Below are 16,906 nucleotides of genomic sequence, written 5' to 3'. Positions count from 1 at the left end.
TTTAGCCTCCGTTATTGCCAACAAAGGGTACATAAAGTATTGAGATGAACTTTTGGTATTGACCAAATACTTATTTTCCACCATGATTTGCAAATAAATTCTTTAAAAATCAAACAATGTGATTTTCTGTTTTTTTCCCCCCACATTCCGTCTCTCATGGTTAAGGTTTAGACATGTTGACCATTACAGGCCTCTCTAATATTTTCAAGTGGGAGTATTTGCACAATTAGTGGTTGACTAAATTCTTATTTGCCCTACTGTATATGAGCCATTTCTGAAACCAATTGAATAATTAAAAGTCAGGTTATTAGCAATTGTCTCTACAAAATGGATAAGACTTGTCAGAGACTGGAGGTATGTAACCTCAACCTCTTTATCATTTTTTTTTATCATTATTCAGTCTCTTCCGCATCAGCTGGATTTTTTTTTTGTATTTAATGTTTTTTTTTTTTTTTTTTTTTTTTTAGTAAATGAGTTTATAGACAAGTTTCCTGAGCGAAATATGTGCAGCGCTATCTTGGACAATGTCTGCCTCGAACCTCCGGTTCAGAAAAAAACAGCATGAATTATGGTTGAAGTAAGCAGTGTTTTAACAATGTTAAAACTACAAAATTAAAGCAGAGGAACTCACAGAATCTCCATAAATGGATTCAACACGAAGTCAATGAGACGTAGATGAGATTGTATGATTGTTCTTATCATTTCGTTGATCATTTGTGGACAAAATTATAACAACCTGTCAGCCTGTGTTGACGTGAGGTATACTATACACTGCTGGCCAAAATTATTGGCACCTATGCAATTCTGTTAGATATTGCCCAATTTCTCCCAGAAAATGATTGCAATTATAAATAATTTGGTTGTTATATCTTCATTTATTTTGCTTGCAATGAAAAAATTACAAAATAGAATGGAAACAAATTTAATCATTATCATTTTACACTAAACTCCAAAAAATGGGCCAGACTAGAGCATTGGCACCCTTTGAAAAATCACCTGATGCTTCTCTAATTTGTGTAATTAACATTACCTGTTACTTACTTGTGACACATAAGAGATGGTGGCAATAACTAAATCACACTTGCAGCCAAATAAAATGGATCAAAGTTGACTCAACCTCTGTCCTTGTGTACCACATTGAGCATGGAGAAAGGAAAGAAGACCAAATAACTTTTTAAAGACTTGAGAAGCAAAATTGTGAGGAAGCATGGGCAATCTCAAGGCTGCCAGTCCATCTCCAAAGACCTGAATGTTCCTGTGTCTACCGTGCGCAGTGTCATCAATAAGAGTGAAGCCCATGGCAGTGTGGCTAACCTCCCTAGATGTGGACGGAAAAGATAAATGGACGGGAAATTTCAAAGATTGTGCGGATGGTGGATAAAGAACCTCGACAAACATCCAAACAACTTCAAGCTGTCGTGCAGTCTGAGGGTACAACAGTGTCAACCCATACTATCTGTCGGCATCTGAATGAAAAGAGACTCTATAGTAGGATACCCAGGAAGACCCCATTTCTGACCAAGAGACATAAAAATCAAGGCTGGAGTTTGCTAAAACTTACCTGAGAAAGCCAAAATCCTTTTAGAAGAATGTTCTCTGGACCCCACAATTATACATGGCGGAGGTTCCCTGATGTGTTGGGGTTGCTTTGCTGCCTCTGGCACTGGACTGCTTGACTGTGTGCATGGCATTATGAAGTCTGAAGACTACCAACAAATTTTGCAGCATAATGTAGGGCCCAGTGTGAGAAAGCTGGGTCTCCCTTGGAGATCATGGGTCTTCCAGCAGGACAATGACTCAAAACACACTTCAAAAAGCACTAGAAAATGGTTTTAGAGAAAGCACTGGAGACTTTTAAATTGGCCAGCAATGAGTCCAGACCTGAATCCCATGGAACACCTGTGGAGCGATCTGAAAATGGCAGTTTGGAAAAGGCACCCTTCAAATCCAAGAGACCTGGAGCAATTGGTCAAAGAAGAATGGTCTATAATTCCAGCAGAGCATTGTGAGAAAGTCATTGATGGATTAAAAAAAAAATCTTTATCTTTTGTGTATTTTCATTGCAAGCAAAATAAACGAAGATATTACTACCAAAGCATTTGTAATTGCAATCATTTTCTGGGGGAAATTGAGCATTATCTGATAGAATTGAAGGGGTGCCAATACTTTTGGCTAGCACTGTATATACAGTTGTGGTCAAAAGTTTACATACACTTGTGAAGAACATAATGTCATGGCTCTCTTGAGTTTCCAGTTATTTCTTCAACTCTGATTTTTCTCCGATAGAGTGATTGGAACAGATACTTCTTTGTCACAAAAAACATTCATTAAGTTTGGTTCTTTTATGACTTTATTATGGGTTAACAGAAAAAGTGATCAAATCTGCTGGGTCAAAAATATACATACATGGACCTGAAAAAGCGAATCATTGACTTGAACAAGTCAGGAAATTCACTTGGAGCCATTTCAAAGAAGCTGCAGGTCCCAAGAGCAACAGTGCAAACAATTGTTTGTAAGTATAAAGTGCATGGCACTATTTTGTCACTGCCACGATCAGGAAGAAAACGCAAGCTATCACCTGCTGCTGAGAGAAAATTGGTCAGGAGGGTGAAGATTCAACCGAGAATCACCAAAAAGCAGATCTGCCAAGAATTAGAAGCTGCTGGAACACAGGTGTCAGTGTCCACAGTCAAGCGTGTTTTGCATCTCCATGGACTGAGAGGCTGCCGTGCAAGAAGGAAGCCCTTGCTCCAAAAGCGGCACCTTAAGGCTCGACTGAAGTTTGCTGCTGATCACATGGACAAAGATAAGACCTTCTGGAGGAAAGTTCTGTGGTCAGACAAAACAAAAATCGAGCTGTTTGGCCACAATGCCCAGCAATATGTTTGGAGGAGAAAAGGTGAGGCCTTTAACCCCAAGTACACCATGCCTACCGTCAAGCACGGTAGTGGTAGTATTATGCTGTGGGGCTGTTTTGCTGCCAATGGAACTGGTAGTTTACAGAGAGTAAATGGGATAATGAAGAAGGAGGATTACCTTCAAATTCTTCAAGATAACCTAACGTCATCAGCCCGAAGATTGGGTCTTGGGCACAGTTGGGTGTTCCAACAGGACAATGACCCCAAACACACATCAAAAGTGGTAATGGAATGGCTAAATCAGGCTAGAATTAAGGTTTTTCGAATGGCCTTCCCAAAGTCCTGATTTAAATCCCATTGAGAACTTGTGGACAATGCTGAAGAAACAAGTCCATGTCAGAAAGCCATCAAATGTAACTGAACTGCACCAATACTGTCAAGAGGAGTGGTCAAAGATTCAACCAGAAGCTTGTGGATGGCTACCAAAAGCGCCTAATTGAAGTGAAAATGGCCAAGGGACATGTTACCAAATATTAGCGCTGCTGTATGTATATTTTTGACCCAGCAGATTTGATCACTTTTTTCTGTTCACCCATAATAAAGTCTTAAAGAACCAAACTTCATGAATGTTTTATGTGACAAAGAAGTATCTGTTCCAATCACTCTATCAGAGAAACATCAGAGTTGTAGAAATAACTGGAAACTCAAGAGAGCCATGACATTATGTTCTTCACAAGTGTATGTAAACTTTTGACCACAACTGTATACTGTATTTTAATTCTAAATTCAGGCATCAAGGGGTTAAATTGATCAATCTAAAGCGGACGTTTTAGGCCATTTCATGGCTATGATGAAGCGAGACTGCAGAATTCAGATGGGAAATGCAAAATTAGCAATCTGTTTTGATCTGATGTGGGCACACGGTGTCAAAGTTTTTGATGATCATTTTGGGCGTTTGCCACGCCACGGAGAGAAGGGGGCGCCGTTCGCATCTTTAATTAGATGACGCCGACGTACCTAATGTTTAGGCCCGGCAGAGTTTGCCGGCCGAAAGGGAGTCGTTAGTCAAGGACGCGTGGAACAACTCTGGAATTTTACCGCCGGCGTTTTTTACTTCGTCCCACTACACCCGAGTGTAATTCCTCTCCACGGCTTCACGCTTCTTTGATGGGATTTTTAATTCCCGGCTGGAGGAATAGTTTTAATGAAGTGAGCGTTTCCCAGACAATTTATGTGCCGCTGCGCTCCGCTTGCTCACCGAGCTTATTACCTCCATCAAGGAGCTCGTGTGCGGAAAAGCGAGCAAATGCGGCGGAGTTCACACTGTGAGTCTCTGCGGAGGAAAGCGGAAATCCCGGCGGAGGCAAACCGGTAGAATAAACTACTCAAACAAATCCCGTCGGAGGGGAAAAAGTCGAACATGGCGGACGGCGGAGAACGCGCGCTATCTCGACTCCGTTTTGAAGACGCGGATTCTTGACTCGCTGCTAATCCGTACGGATTACAGGATGTTAATCCCAATCGAAAGGTCGGGAGATCTCGTGGCCGGCTTGTTTATACGGGGGATTTTAATATGATTTCTTTGTGGAAACAAAAGCGTCTTACAAAGCTCTCAAATGGGTTTAGTAAGAAATCCTGTCACGATTTGACTGAAGCTTTCATGTTAGCATTGTTATTCATGACCGAACAATGCTTTTTTTGTGGAAAAAATCAAGCAAAACATTCAAAACGTTGTTTTCAAACCGCTTGTAGTGCAGTTCAAATCCAGCCCATTAAATTCTGCCTAGCGACAAGTGACCATCCAAAAGTGTAGCAGGTCCACCGACCGACTAACCGATAAAATGTAATTGTCCAGTTACATCAATTTATCGTATCAACTAACCGCGTTGTTTGTTTTTAACACATTGGTGGTGCTAGACGTCCAAACCCATTTAGACTAAAAAGTCAAAATAGATCGGATGTTTATCGCTGTCAATGGCACTGAAACATGAGCATTCACAGCCAGTCATCTCGGTATCAATGAATTGAATGTCTATCGTTGTCAATGACAAGTAATGGGTAAATCAGTTTGATGGGCAATTAAGATCAAGCTCTCTAAGTTATGCCCATCGACAACCCCGACAGCAGGTGACTGTGCACCAGATCCGGCGTCAGCTCCCCAGATCCACATAGCAATCACTCCCGCTGAACATCAGTGCGCCAGATACGGTCATCAATCTGACAGCCAAAACACGATTGCAGGCGATTGTGCGCTACATCCGGGGTCAGCTCACTAGGTTCACATAGTAATCACGTCTGCTGAACGCCTCAGTCCGCCGAATGCAGTCGGGATCATCAATCTGACTGTCCAAATGATAGGTTACGCACTGGTCCGGAGCGGACCGTGCAGACCCGACACGCTAAAAATCTGACATTTAACGGTCAGTGTGTGATATCACAACAGAGCGTACCCTGAAAGCGGGCATCCGCTGTGACACTAAACAGGAGAACACATCATCTCAGCATACGGAAATTTTTATGGTAAGTGCTTTATTCAAAGTCATAATTGCATTTTGAAGTCACTTCTTGACTGCTAAACATGTTATTAAATCGACCGGTAATAAAATGGCCCGTGTATTCAAGTAATCTGCCATGTCTGCAAGTTAAGTAATTCAAAACTTGTTGCATCACAACATATGGAAGGAGAAAGCATTTACTCTGTGTTGCTGTAAAATTTTCAATGTTTGAATACTATTATTCAAACTGAGCCCCTCCTTCTTGTGTTTGTGCATTTGTGTCACTGCCTTGATTGCACAGATGGGTGAGCCTGGGACTAGGTGCCGCGGATCATCATCAGCTTACTTAAACCGGTCCTCAGGCTCACATCATCGCCAGTTCAACAACTCATCTACGTGACTTTCAGCTAACAAAGAATCTTGTAATCCTGATACTGAGCTCATTTTTTCCCCTATATCCTGTACTGCTTGCCTGCCAGAACGCCAGCCTACCTGTTCTGCCACCAAACTGCCAACCAGATTCTTCGGACACTGTCTGCCACTCCCTCTTGTCGTCAATGAACTCTTGTTACCACTGCCAGTTTGCCTCCGTCTCTGCGCTTAGGTCCGCCGTTACCCAAGAACTTTAACAAATACTATTGCATTAATATGTTAGCATCAATAAACGGCATGAAAAAGAAGTGTCCTGATTGCTTTTAATAGAAAAAAATAATCTGCAATAGAAACATATTACAGTATAATACATTCAACAAGATGGACCCCAAATTTAATGCTGAAAATGGTTTTGGTACAAATCTGGCCCAGATTAGGTAACATGTGTGCCATATCAGGGCCATACATAAATGTAGTGTCTGCTACTCTGGACCAGTTCTGGCGAAATCGGGCATAAATTTGCGGTACATCTGGTCCTTGTCCACTCCAGTTATATTTTGCTATCTGGGTCAGAACGTGTAGACGCCGGAGTATTTTGTAGTCATTTTGACTTTTGTTTTGTGATGGATGCTTTTATTTTGGCGCAGGAAGTGGTAATACATGCGTATGTACACACGAAGAACGTATTCGCACGCCAAAAGAAGAGCGTAAGCATCCACGGAGGAAGAGCACATTTGCTCCCACGAAGAAGCCGCGCAGCCAAATGAGAGAGCGAAGGGAACGATTACCAGCCTAGCAAGGACTTAGCTCCAACAACATGGCGAGGACTGTACAATGATGTATAATACATGTTTTTGGAGAGTTATTTTCAGATTTAAGGAGTATTTATGGGTATTTAAAGGGTTGATTACGCAGAAATTTGGTTTACATTGCCAGCGTCGTAACGGAACTTGCTCGTAACCCAGGACTACCTGTACACTGTACTATAATCCTTGCTTTTAATCAACTCGCGGGGCTGTTCGGATCGAGCCCTTTAAATTCTGCCTAGCAACAAGTGATCATGGTAATATGCCAATGTGGTGATCAACATCTGCGATCATTAACCAATAAAATTGATTTCTAAAATGACATTAATATTTGGACATGTTGTCAATTAGTTCGTGGGGCAGATAGCCCCATGCCCGTATGAGTCCTAGCAACAGATGACCATCTGTATGGAAGAATCTTCAAGATGTTATTAATTCATTGGCTGTTATTAATGGCACGAATATATATACATTGTCAATGAATGAATGTAAGGCAATGAGTTAATCAACTTGCAGGGCTGTTCAGCTCGAGCCCTTTAAATCCTACCTAGCAACAAGTGATCATGGTAATATGAAGCCAATTTGGTGGTCAACATCTGCAATCATTTACCAATAAAATTGACAATTACAGGCCTCTCTAATATTTTTAAGTGGGAGAACTTGCACAATTAGTGGTTGTCTAAATACTTATTTGCCCCACTGTACATTGTCAATAGAATGCAATGAGTTAATCAACTCATGGGGCAGTTCGGATTGAGCCCTTTGAATCCTGCCCAGCAACAAGTGACCATCCAAATGTGTAGCCAATCTGATGAGGAACATCTGCTATGATTAACCAATAAAATTGCTTTTGACGATGACATTTTTCATATCAATTTTTGGACTTGTTTGTTGGTAATCAGCTTGTGGGGCAGATCACACCATGCCCCTTTGAGTCTGCCTAGCAAGAGATGACCATCCGAATCAGAGGGATCTTATCAAAGATGTGTTTTGGCATCACTGTATTTGCGTTTATATAACTGCAAATTGATAGTAATGGTATTATCAGGCTTTCTTGCATTTTCAGGTGTTGAAAACACCATCAAATTAAGACTCAGGCTGCTCGGCAGTATTATCTATTCTTAGATAAAGCGAAAAAGAATGTTTCTCTGCTCCATTTAGTCCGTCATGGGACCCGTTAAGAGAAAAAAAGCAGACAGTCGCTTTTCGGATGCCTCTTGGGTACGTGTTTGCGCGGTTATCGATAATTAAACTTCCGCGCAAGCACATTGCAAAGCCAAGAGGTGATCCATCTATCGCTGTGAGTTCCAGCATAAACTGGAGGCAAAACACAGACGTTATTTGTATGTTGATTCAAAATGTATACACTCAAGTCAGACATTTTTTTCCAGGTTTTAAGTCTCATTCAAGGTAGGTTTGCATGTACATTGTTACAGTATATACTTCACTAGTGTACATGTTATATTAGTTTGTAATTTTTCTATGTTTTGTATGTTCACAATGTGTGGCATTTTCTTACAGTAGCCTATGTTTTGTTTGCTTGCAATGTAGCAGTACTTGGTTGTGTCACTCATGTGATGTGTTTCGCCCCCACTCTTACTCACCAGTGTCCTACCAAGGCTATAGGTTTGCTTGTTTTGAAACACATGGTAAGATTTGCTTTCTTGTCTTGCCAACAGAGAATATGCAATGCTTCTGTAGCCTTTAAAGGTATGTGCTGAGTGATCATCCCACACCAAATGTAACTGGTAGCGTTAGCGTAGCATTTTTTTCCTGCTAAGTGTGTAGTATCATCACAAAGTTGGCTTTATCCTTTTAGACACTTCAACATGTGCTCATCTGTGAATGTTCACTCGAAATTGTTGGGAGCCTTTAAATTTTCCATTTATTTTAAACTAAAACTTTTGCATTTTACAGACGAAAACATTTTGAGTAATCGTCGACTAAATAAAAAGACGAAATTTGAGATTTCGTCAGAGAAAACGAGACGGGAGACAATTGGACTCGAGTCATTGAGACTCCGACTTGGGTCGACTTGAATTTGAGGACTCGGAACTCGACTCGACTCGCTTGAGCTGAGAGGGTTCAAGATTTGACTCGACTTCCTGAATCAGGTTTCCCCTCATAGATAAACCTGAGTGCTTTGTGGGTGGACTGGTGAAGGTTTTGACTAACCTGTGACCCGGCTCGACCCGACGTGACCTAGTGACGCGACTCGACTTGACCCAACCTTATGTGACCTGGTGACTCAGCTAAACACGACGTGACCTGGTGAACTCCACTCGATTCGACGTGACATGGTGCCTCGACTCGACGTGACCTGGTGACTCAACATGGCCTGGTGACTCGACTTGACCCGACTCGACCCAGTGACCCAACCCGACTCAACATGACCTAGTGACTCGCCCCAACTCGACCTGGTGACTCGACCGACTCGTCCCGACTCAACCTGACCTAGTGACTCGACCCAACTCGATCTGGTGACTCAACCCAGCCCGACCTGGTGACTCGACTCGACTTGACCCAACCTGATGTGACCTGGTGACTCAACCCGACTCGACCTGGTGACTTGACTCGACTTGGTGACATTACCTGATGTGACATGGTGACGCGACCTGACTCGACTCGACCCGGTGGCTCGACCAGACTCGACCCAGTGACTCGACCTGGTGACTCGACTCGACTTGACCCAACCTGATGTGACCTGGTGACTCAACCCGACTCGACCTGGTAACTTGACTCGACTTGGTGACATTACCTGATGTGACATGGTGACGCGACCTGACTCGACTCGACCCGGTGGCTCGACCAGACTCGACCCAGTGACTCGACCTGGTGACTCGACTCGACTTGACCCAACCTAATGTGACCTGGTGACTCGACTCGATGTGACATGGTGACTCGACGTGATCTGCTGACTTGACTCGACATGACCTGGTGACTCGGCTCGGTCACTCGGCCTGACCCGGTGACTCGACGTGACCTGGTGACCCGACTCGACTCGGCTCGACCTGGTGACTCGACCCGACTCGGCTCGACCTGGTGACTCGACCCGGTGACTCGACCCGACCCGGTGACTCAACTCAACTCGACTCGATGACCCGACTCAACCTGGTGACTCGACCCAACTCGACCCGACTCAACTTGGTGACTCGACCCGACTCGACCCGGTGACTCGACCTGGTAACTCGACTCGACTTGAACCAACCTGATGTGACCTGGTGACTCAGCTCGACGCGATGTGACATGGTGATTCGGTGTGACCTGGTGACTCGACTCGACATGACCTGGTGACTCGACCCGACTCTCATTCGGCCTGACCCGGTGACTCGACCCGACCCGGTGACTTGACTCAACTCAACTTGACCTGATGACTCGACCCGACTCGACTCGACCTGGTGACTTGACCCGACTCGACTCGACCTGGTGACTCGACCTGACTCAACCTGGTGACTTGACCCGACTCGACTTGACCTGGTGACTTGACTCGACGTGACCTGGTGACTCAACTCGACCTTAACAGGTAAGACTAGGGACTTACTTTTTACTCGGATCATTGTGACTCGTGCAATTGTCTGCTAGATGGAAATGAACAAATCTTGAAACTACTAAACTATATGGATAAACCTGTTAGAAGTATTTTCGCCCAAAAGACTAAGAATATTAAAAGGGCTGGCAAAAACAACACTGCATCCGGTCGTAATTTTAATCGGAAGTCATATCAACGTTTTTCAGGCAGGAATATTCCAACTGATTACCACACAGTACACTCATGTATGTAAAAATGATATTTCGAATGTTTTAAATCACAAATATCAACCTAAACCTGAATATTGTCTGTGCTTGCCACCTTATTATCATTCTGATTTGCTGCAGTGCCCATGCAATCCAGACCAATGAAGATGAGTTATGCGTGCTTGCTTTGTATGATCCCTTCATTTGTTGCCTCCAAACGTCAGTTCATTGTGTACCGCAGTGTTTATTACAGTAATATTGAAGAATATTGGCAAGGCAAATGCGTTTTTGTTCATCACCCAGTCATAGATTGCCTTATTAATGAACTTCCAAAGTCTGCTTTATTATGGATGAGCCTCGCTCTATTCAATCATACTTGTCTCGTTAAGAGGAGGCTAAGAATGCGCCGAGCGTGGTCTCGCAACTCCGCCTGGGATTTATTTGGAAACAGGCTAGCGACAGCAAGGAGAAATTGGAAAAAAAATAAGCATAGTTAATTATCGAGTAGACGTTTTGACGTCTCCGCATAATCCTCGAGGCCGTCCGCCGTTGTGCTAGCTCAAAGACACATCTGCGCGTCGTCTCGTTTTCCTCGGGATGACTTAATTTACGGGCAAACGCCACAAACGGACGACTTCAGCACAATCGCGCATATTCATTAAGCGGCATCGGGAAGTCCCGAGGAATCCCCGCGGCGGAGGGCGGCGAATCAATTTTTGACTCGTTATCGTTTATAGCGCCCCTATGGAAATCAATCAAGGCGTTCGTATAAGTAACTCGCACGAGTGGAGAGAGTGGAATATTTCACAATATCTAGAGACGAAAGGAATTTTTCACTGCCATTGGCGATAATTGTCGTCCAGTCACGTGGCGTCCAATCATCCATCTGCTGTGAATTTGAATGAGTTTATCACGAGTAGACGTCCAATCCATCTGAATCCATCTGGGAGGGTTGGCAGAGAATGGACAAGATGAGCATTCACAGTCAGTCCTCCAAGTTTAAATTAATTGGATGTCTATTGGTGTCAGTTGATGGTCGTGAGTCAACTTTAGTATCAATAAGAGTCACTTCCTGTTGATGTTTCTGTCACTTTCAGTACCGTATTGGCTCGAATATAAGACTGCCCTGATAATAAGACGACCCCCTCTCTTTCGAGACTCAAAATTGAAAAAATACTTTTTGAACACCAAATAATTTTTTATACAGAAAATAATTACAGTACATCCGAAACAAATGATTATAACAATATATTTGAGAGAAAAAGCATGTTATTTTGCCTTATTCAAATCTTAATATCTGAACATTTAAATATGTAAACTAAAGTGCTTCTGGTTTTTGAAATGTAAATAAACTAGGGCTGTCAAACGATTAAAATGTTCAATCGAGTTAATTACAGCTTAAAAATTAATTAATCATAATTAATCACAATTAATCGCAATTCAAACCATCTATAAAATATGCCATATTTTTCTGTAAACATTATTGTTGGAATGGAAAGATAAGACACAAGATGGATATATACATTCAACATACGGTACATAGGGACTGTATTTGTTTATTATAACACTAAATCAACAAGATGGCATTAACATTATTAACATTCTGTTAAAGCGATCCATGGATAGAAAGACTTGTAGTTCTTAAAAGATAAATGTTTGTACAAGTTATAGAAATTTTATATTAAAATCCCTCTTCATGTTTTCGTTTTAATAAAATTTGTAAAAATTTCAATCAAAAAAAAAAAAAAAACTAGTAGCCCGCCATAGTTGATGTCAATAATTACACAATGCCTAATGGGTGCTGAAGCCTATAAAATCAGTTGCACCCAAGCACCAGCAGAGGGCGGCAAAACTCCATGAAACAATTAACATGTGGGCATTTCTCTGTACTGTCATTTAAAATCTGTCTGAGCGGGGCACGTGCGTTAATTGCATCAAATATTTTAATGTGATTAATTTAAAAAAGTAATCACCGCCCGTTAACGCGATAATTTTGACAGCCCTAAAATAAACCAATCTATTGTGATAGAACAACAAAATTGCAATAACTGCATTAACCATCAAAGTGAAGTCTAAATGCAACTAGTCTTGAAACAAATCTGTATAAGGAAAAAAATTGCAAAAAAAAAATTGCAAACTGGTTAAACTTGAGCAAAGCTGAGATCTGTCATGACAGAACATCGCGTCAATGATATCTGGCGCCATCTAGCGTCGCGAATGGGCATAATGTCTAGACCGCGAATATAAGACGACCCCCTCTTTTTCACTCTTATTTCAATGCAAAAAACACCGTCTTATATTCGGGGCAATACGGTATACTTGGGAAATTTAGTGGTCACTTGCTGTTGATTTTGGGCAATTTCCAGGTCACTTTCTATTCATTTTAACAACTTCTTATTTATTGTGGGCACTTACAGGTCACTTTCTTTTGATTTTGGGTTACTTCAAGTACATTTTGAAGGGAATCTGACCTTTTAGCCAGATTGCCGGAATCACGCCAGCCGAACCGCTGGACCCGCGCTGGCGCAGATCCAACAACCCCGGCTGGCGAGGCTCCAACAACCCGGCCAAAAGGCCAAACGCATTCACCTTAGTCTTAACCCCTTGTACTGACTCCATTTTTGAAAAATTGAAAAAAGCTTTGAAACACAAGTTGCCCATTTTTTTTTTTTTTTTTTTTTAAACCTGTCCTGTTCAGCTGTTTGACACGGAGAATAGAAGTCTAAGTGCCCGGTTGGTCTGAACAGTTTTAATGTTTCACATTGAGAGTATGACATACTCCCATTGTGATCATTCAACGTACCTCGTTTATTATGACAAAGCAGTGAACAGGAAGGGATTATTGGGGAACAGAAGAAAAGGAACACAAGAGAAGAACGAAAAGAAACACAGACAACAACAAGAAATACACTGAACGTCTACACTAACTACTAATATGTTGGTGCTATTGTCCGCTAGATGTATTTCTGGTTGACACCATGTGGGGGGCCTGTTGACCAGGGAAAGAGGGGGACAGGGGTGGGGGAGTCTATAAGCTAAGTGAGTGAAAGGTGTAGAGTGTACACAAATCAGCTCTGTGATCTAGAACCTAGTAACCGTGTGAATCCCTTGTGAGTGTAAGCCCGTTGGCGACCGACCCTACACCGCCCCATTGCCAATCCCGGCACTGGGACCCCCCTCCCAAGTGCGCCCTATCACATCGCGACAGCCACGCAGACGAGCGGAGACGATTGATGACCATTTATTCTGAGTCGACAGCAATCATACAGCACAGAGGGACCCAGGCGAGGATCCAAGGTCACCATATCACAAGTCAACAAAAGGCTCCCGAGAAAAAAATGACAATGCTTAGTTAAACATTCAGTCTTTTGAAGGCTCTCGGGTCGTGGGCAGGAAGAAGGGTGTAATGACATGGCCTTCGTCAGAGGGTTCTGACAAAGGCGGAAGTGTTTGCCGAAACATGTCAGGTAATTAAATTACCTACTATTGTCTGGGATAGAAGAACATTTTTGACTTATTTATAAGTGTAGGCAAAATGAACCCAATACAACTAGGAAGAAGGGTGTGTTTAGGCGTTGTTTTGGATTATTGCAGTGGTTCTTATGCCTGCTGAAGGTACCGAACACCACAATTTTCACATGGAAATATCTAAGCTAGCAAGCTAATAATTTAGCAATTTCCCATTCAAAATTCTTCTCATTTTAACAGCATGTTTTATAAACAGGTCAAAATTTTAGACCACACTGCCCATTGGTCTGTTGTATTCCCTTATACCAAGTGCGAGTCAACCAGTTCCTCCTGTCATCAGATCAAGGACTAGTAGTTAAAGACATGGATTAAGCCTGTAAATTGGGAGCAAACCAGTCCAAAACCTGGTCCAAAAAAAACACTTTGCCTAAATTTAATCAGCGTACGAAAATAGGGCTCTGCGTTTCTTTACCTTCGCCGAACCCCTGGGGTTCGATCGACCCCAGGTTAAGAACCACTGGATTATTGTCTGTTTGTGGATTGGACAGGATGATTCAGGAGTTACTATTGTCAGGGCAACGAGGGTTGTGGATTTTGCAACCTCAGCGTCAAAGGGGGCTCTTGGAGTCTTGTCAGTCATGTTATCAAATGGATATCGGGCGTTCTCCGGTGTTCCTTGTCTTGGGACAGGGCATCTCGCCATTTGTTCTGAAAGCATTCAGTGGTCACTTCCTGTAATTGTTTACTTCCTGTTGGTTTTGGGGCTTTCCAGGTAACTTCCTGATGATTTTGGGTCACTTCCTGTTGGTTCTGATGGACTAACGGTATTACCTGTTGATTTTGGGTCACTTCCATTACATTTGGGACATTCATTTGCAAATCTTGTTTATTATTCACTTCCTTTTAATTTTGTGGCATTTCGAGGTTACTTCATATTGTCTTAGGACCATTTCCTGTTGATTTCGGGGCACTTTCAGCACATTGAGGGCATTCAGTAGTCACTTTCCTGGTCAATTTCTATGAACTTTGTGTCACGTTCTATTGGTTTCGGAGCATTACCATGTCACTCCCTGTTAATATTTGGCCACGTCCTGTTGATTTTGTGGCATTCATTTGTCAATTCCTGTTCATTGTTCATTTCCTGTTGATTTTGGGGCATTTCCGGGTCAATTTATAAGGCTTTTGAGTCACTTTATAATAGTTTTCGATTGTTTCCAGGTAACATACTGTTGATTTTGGCCCACTTCCCATTGATTTTGGGGTCTTTCCAAGTCACTTTCTGTAGATTTAAGCCACATTATCCGTTTTTCAATCCTGTTGAAATGGATTTGCTCAAACACTTCAATGAAAAGTATCCAGATCGATGTATTGTTACAACGAAAGTGGTTTAGGGGCATGAAGTGGACTAAAACACAGGGAAGCAGGGCTATTTAAGAAAAAAAAAACGTTTTAATTAAAAAATAAATAAATAAACAAAGCAGAATTTACAAAACACCAAATCCCATTGAATGGAAGCAAGACAGCTAAGGCTAAATTAAACATTGCATAACTGTGTACATTATTATGTAGGCATCAAAACAATGATTTGACAGCAACAGATTGACAATAAATATTCTTAAAAAGCTTAGTTTCTTACCAGTCACAACTCCTTGTTCTTTCTCTGCCATTTTGAAAGGTGAAAGGTTGTCTCAGGTCTCAGGTATCTAAATATATTCCCATTTCTCCAGTCAAAAATTCGACTTGAGGGGGTCTTCACTTGCAATATTCGGCTCGACAAGGGTTATTTCCCATAATTACGACACCACATAAAGGCAACATCTGTTTTTGTGACACTGCGGCATCAAAAACAGACGGCAATGAACAAAGCAACTAAAAACATGCAAATTGACGAGACAACGAGGCGCACCTGTACGAGACATGGTTGATTGGTTGACAGGAAACAGGTGCAGACAAAAACCTAACGATTGGACTTCCTAGACTGATTGTATAGGGCTCCATCCGATGCTATGTACCAAAACAAAGGAAGAATTCATTCATTCATTTTCCATGCCGCTTTTCCTCACGAGGGTCGCGGAGGTGCTGGAGCCTATCCCAGCTAACTCGGGGCAGTAGGCAGGGGACACCCTGAACTGGTTGCCAGCCAATTGCAGGGCACAAGGAGACATACAACCATTCACGCGCACACTCACACCTACGGACAATTTAGAGTGTTCAATCAGCCTACCATGCATGTTTTTGGGATGTGGGAGGAAACCGGAGTTCCCGGAGGAAACCCACGCAGGCACGGGGAGAACATGCAAACTCCACACAGGAAGGCCGAAGCCCGGGATTGAACCCTTGATCATAGAACTGTGAGGCAGACGTGCTAACCACTCAGCCACCGTGCCGCACAAAGGAAGAATTGTAACTTTTATTTTTCAAAGTTTTTTTTTTTGTTTTGTTTTGTTGTTGTTGTTTTTTTTTTTTTTTTTTTACCGGTCCTGTTCAGTTGCGCTGCTTGGTCACAGAGAACAGGAATCCAAGTGTCCTCATGGTCTGAGCAGTTTTAATGTATCACATGGGAGCTTGATATAATCCCAATGTGGTCGTTCATTATGTTTTATTTATTAGGAGAAAGCAGAGAACAGGAAGGTGATATAGGGGGACAGAAAAGAAGGAGGCAGACAGAAGAGTAGAAGAACAAACAACAAGAAATATATTGTTCCACGCCTATGCTACCTATAAACATAGTGGTGCTATCCTTAGATAATTGCATTTACTCATGGAAACCAAGTGGGTGACCTAATAACTGAGGAGAAAGAGGAGGGAAGCTAAGTTGAAAACAGTGGAGCTACACAATTCCGGTAATGTGAGGTGGGGGAACCCAGTTTTATGTCAATCACCTGTCAGAATGGAACCTGCCACCTGCCAATCACCTAACCCTAACTTCTAATGGTTTTTTTCTTATATTTTGAGAAATTTGGGCTGTGCGGCTTAAAGACAGGTGCGCTCAATAGTGCAGAAATAACATTAAATTTTGACTCAATTTAGTCTGAATGTAAATTGGCGCCACCCTTGACCGTTTTCTCAATTGCCTTGCCTTGGCCAAATGACAAAGAAGGATTTATTTACTAACAGAGCCATCTGGAAGTATGCGTGACATCTTGGTTGAAAGGTCTACGGCGGACACGCC

At 42.3% G+C, this 16,906-nt stretch overlaps 1 protein-coding gene across 1 annotated transcript in view; it reads right to left on the bottom strand.

Annotated features, from left to right (window-relative positions):
• The window catches only part of LOC130919114 (cadherin-24-like), a 113,695-nt gene extending 98,177 nt beyond the window's left edge, over positions 1–15,518 (bottom strand). The window contains exon 1 of the mRNA XM_057841550.1: positions 15,371–15,518. The gene's annotated coding sequence lies outside the window, so the exon portion shown is untranslated. The remainder of the gene's footprint in view (positions 1–15,370) is intronic.
• Between the last annotated feature and the right edge of the window lie 1,388 nt (positions 15,519–16,906).

The sequence above is a fragment of the Corythoichthys intestinalis genome, chromosome 7 (assembly GCF_030265065.1).
Source record: "Corythoichthys intestinalis isolate RoL2023-P3 chromosome 7, ASM3026506v1, whole genome shotgun sequence".
NCBI classification, from domain to species: Eukaryota; Metazoa; Chordata; class Actinopteri; order Syngnathiformes; family Syngnathidae; genus Corythoichthys; species Corythoichthys intestinalis.
This window is presented reverse-complemented; position numbering and strand designations above follow the sequence as displayed.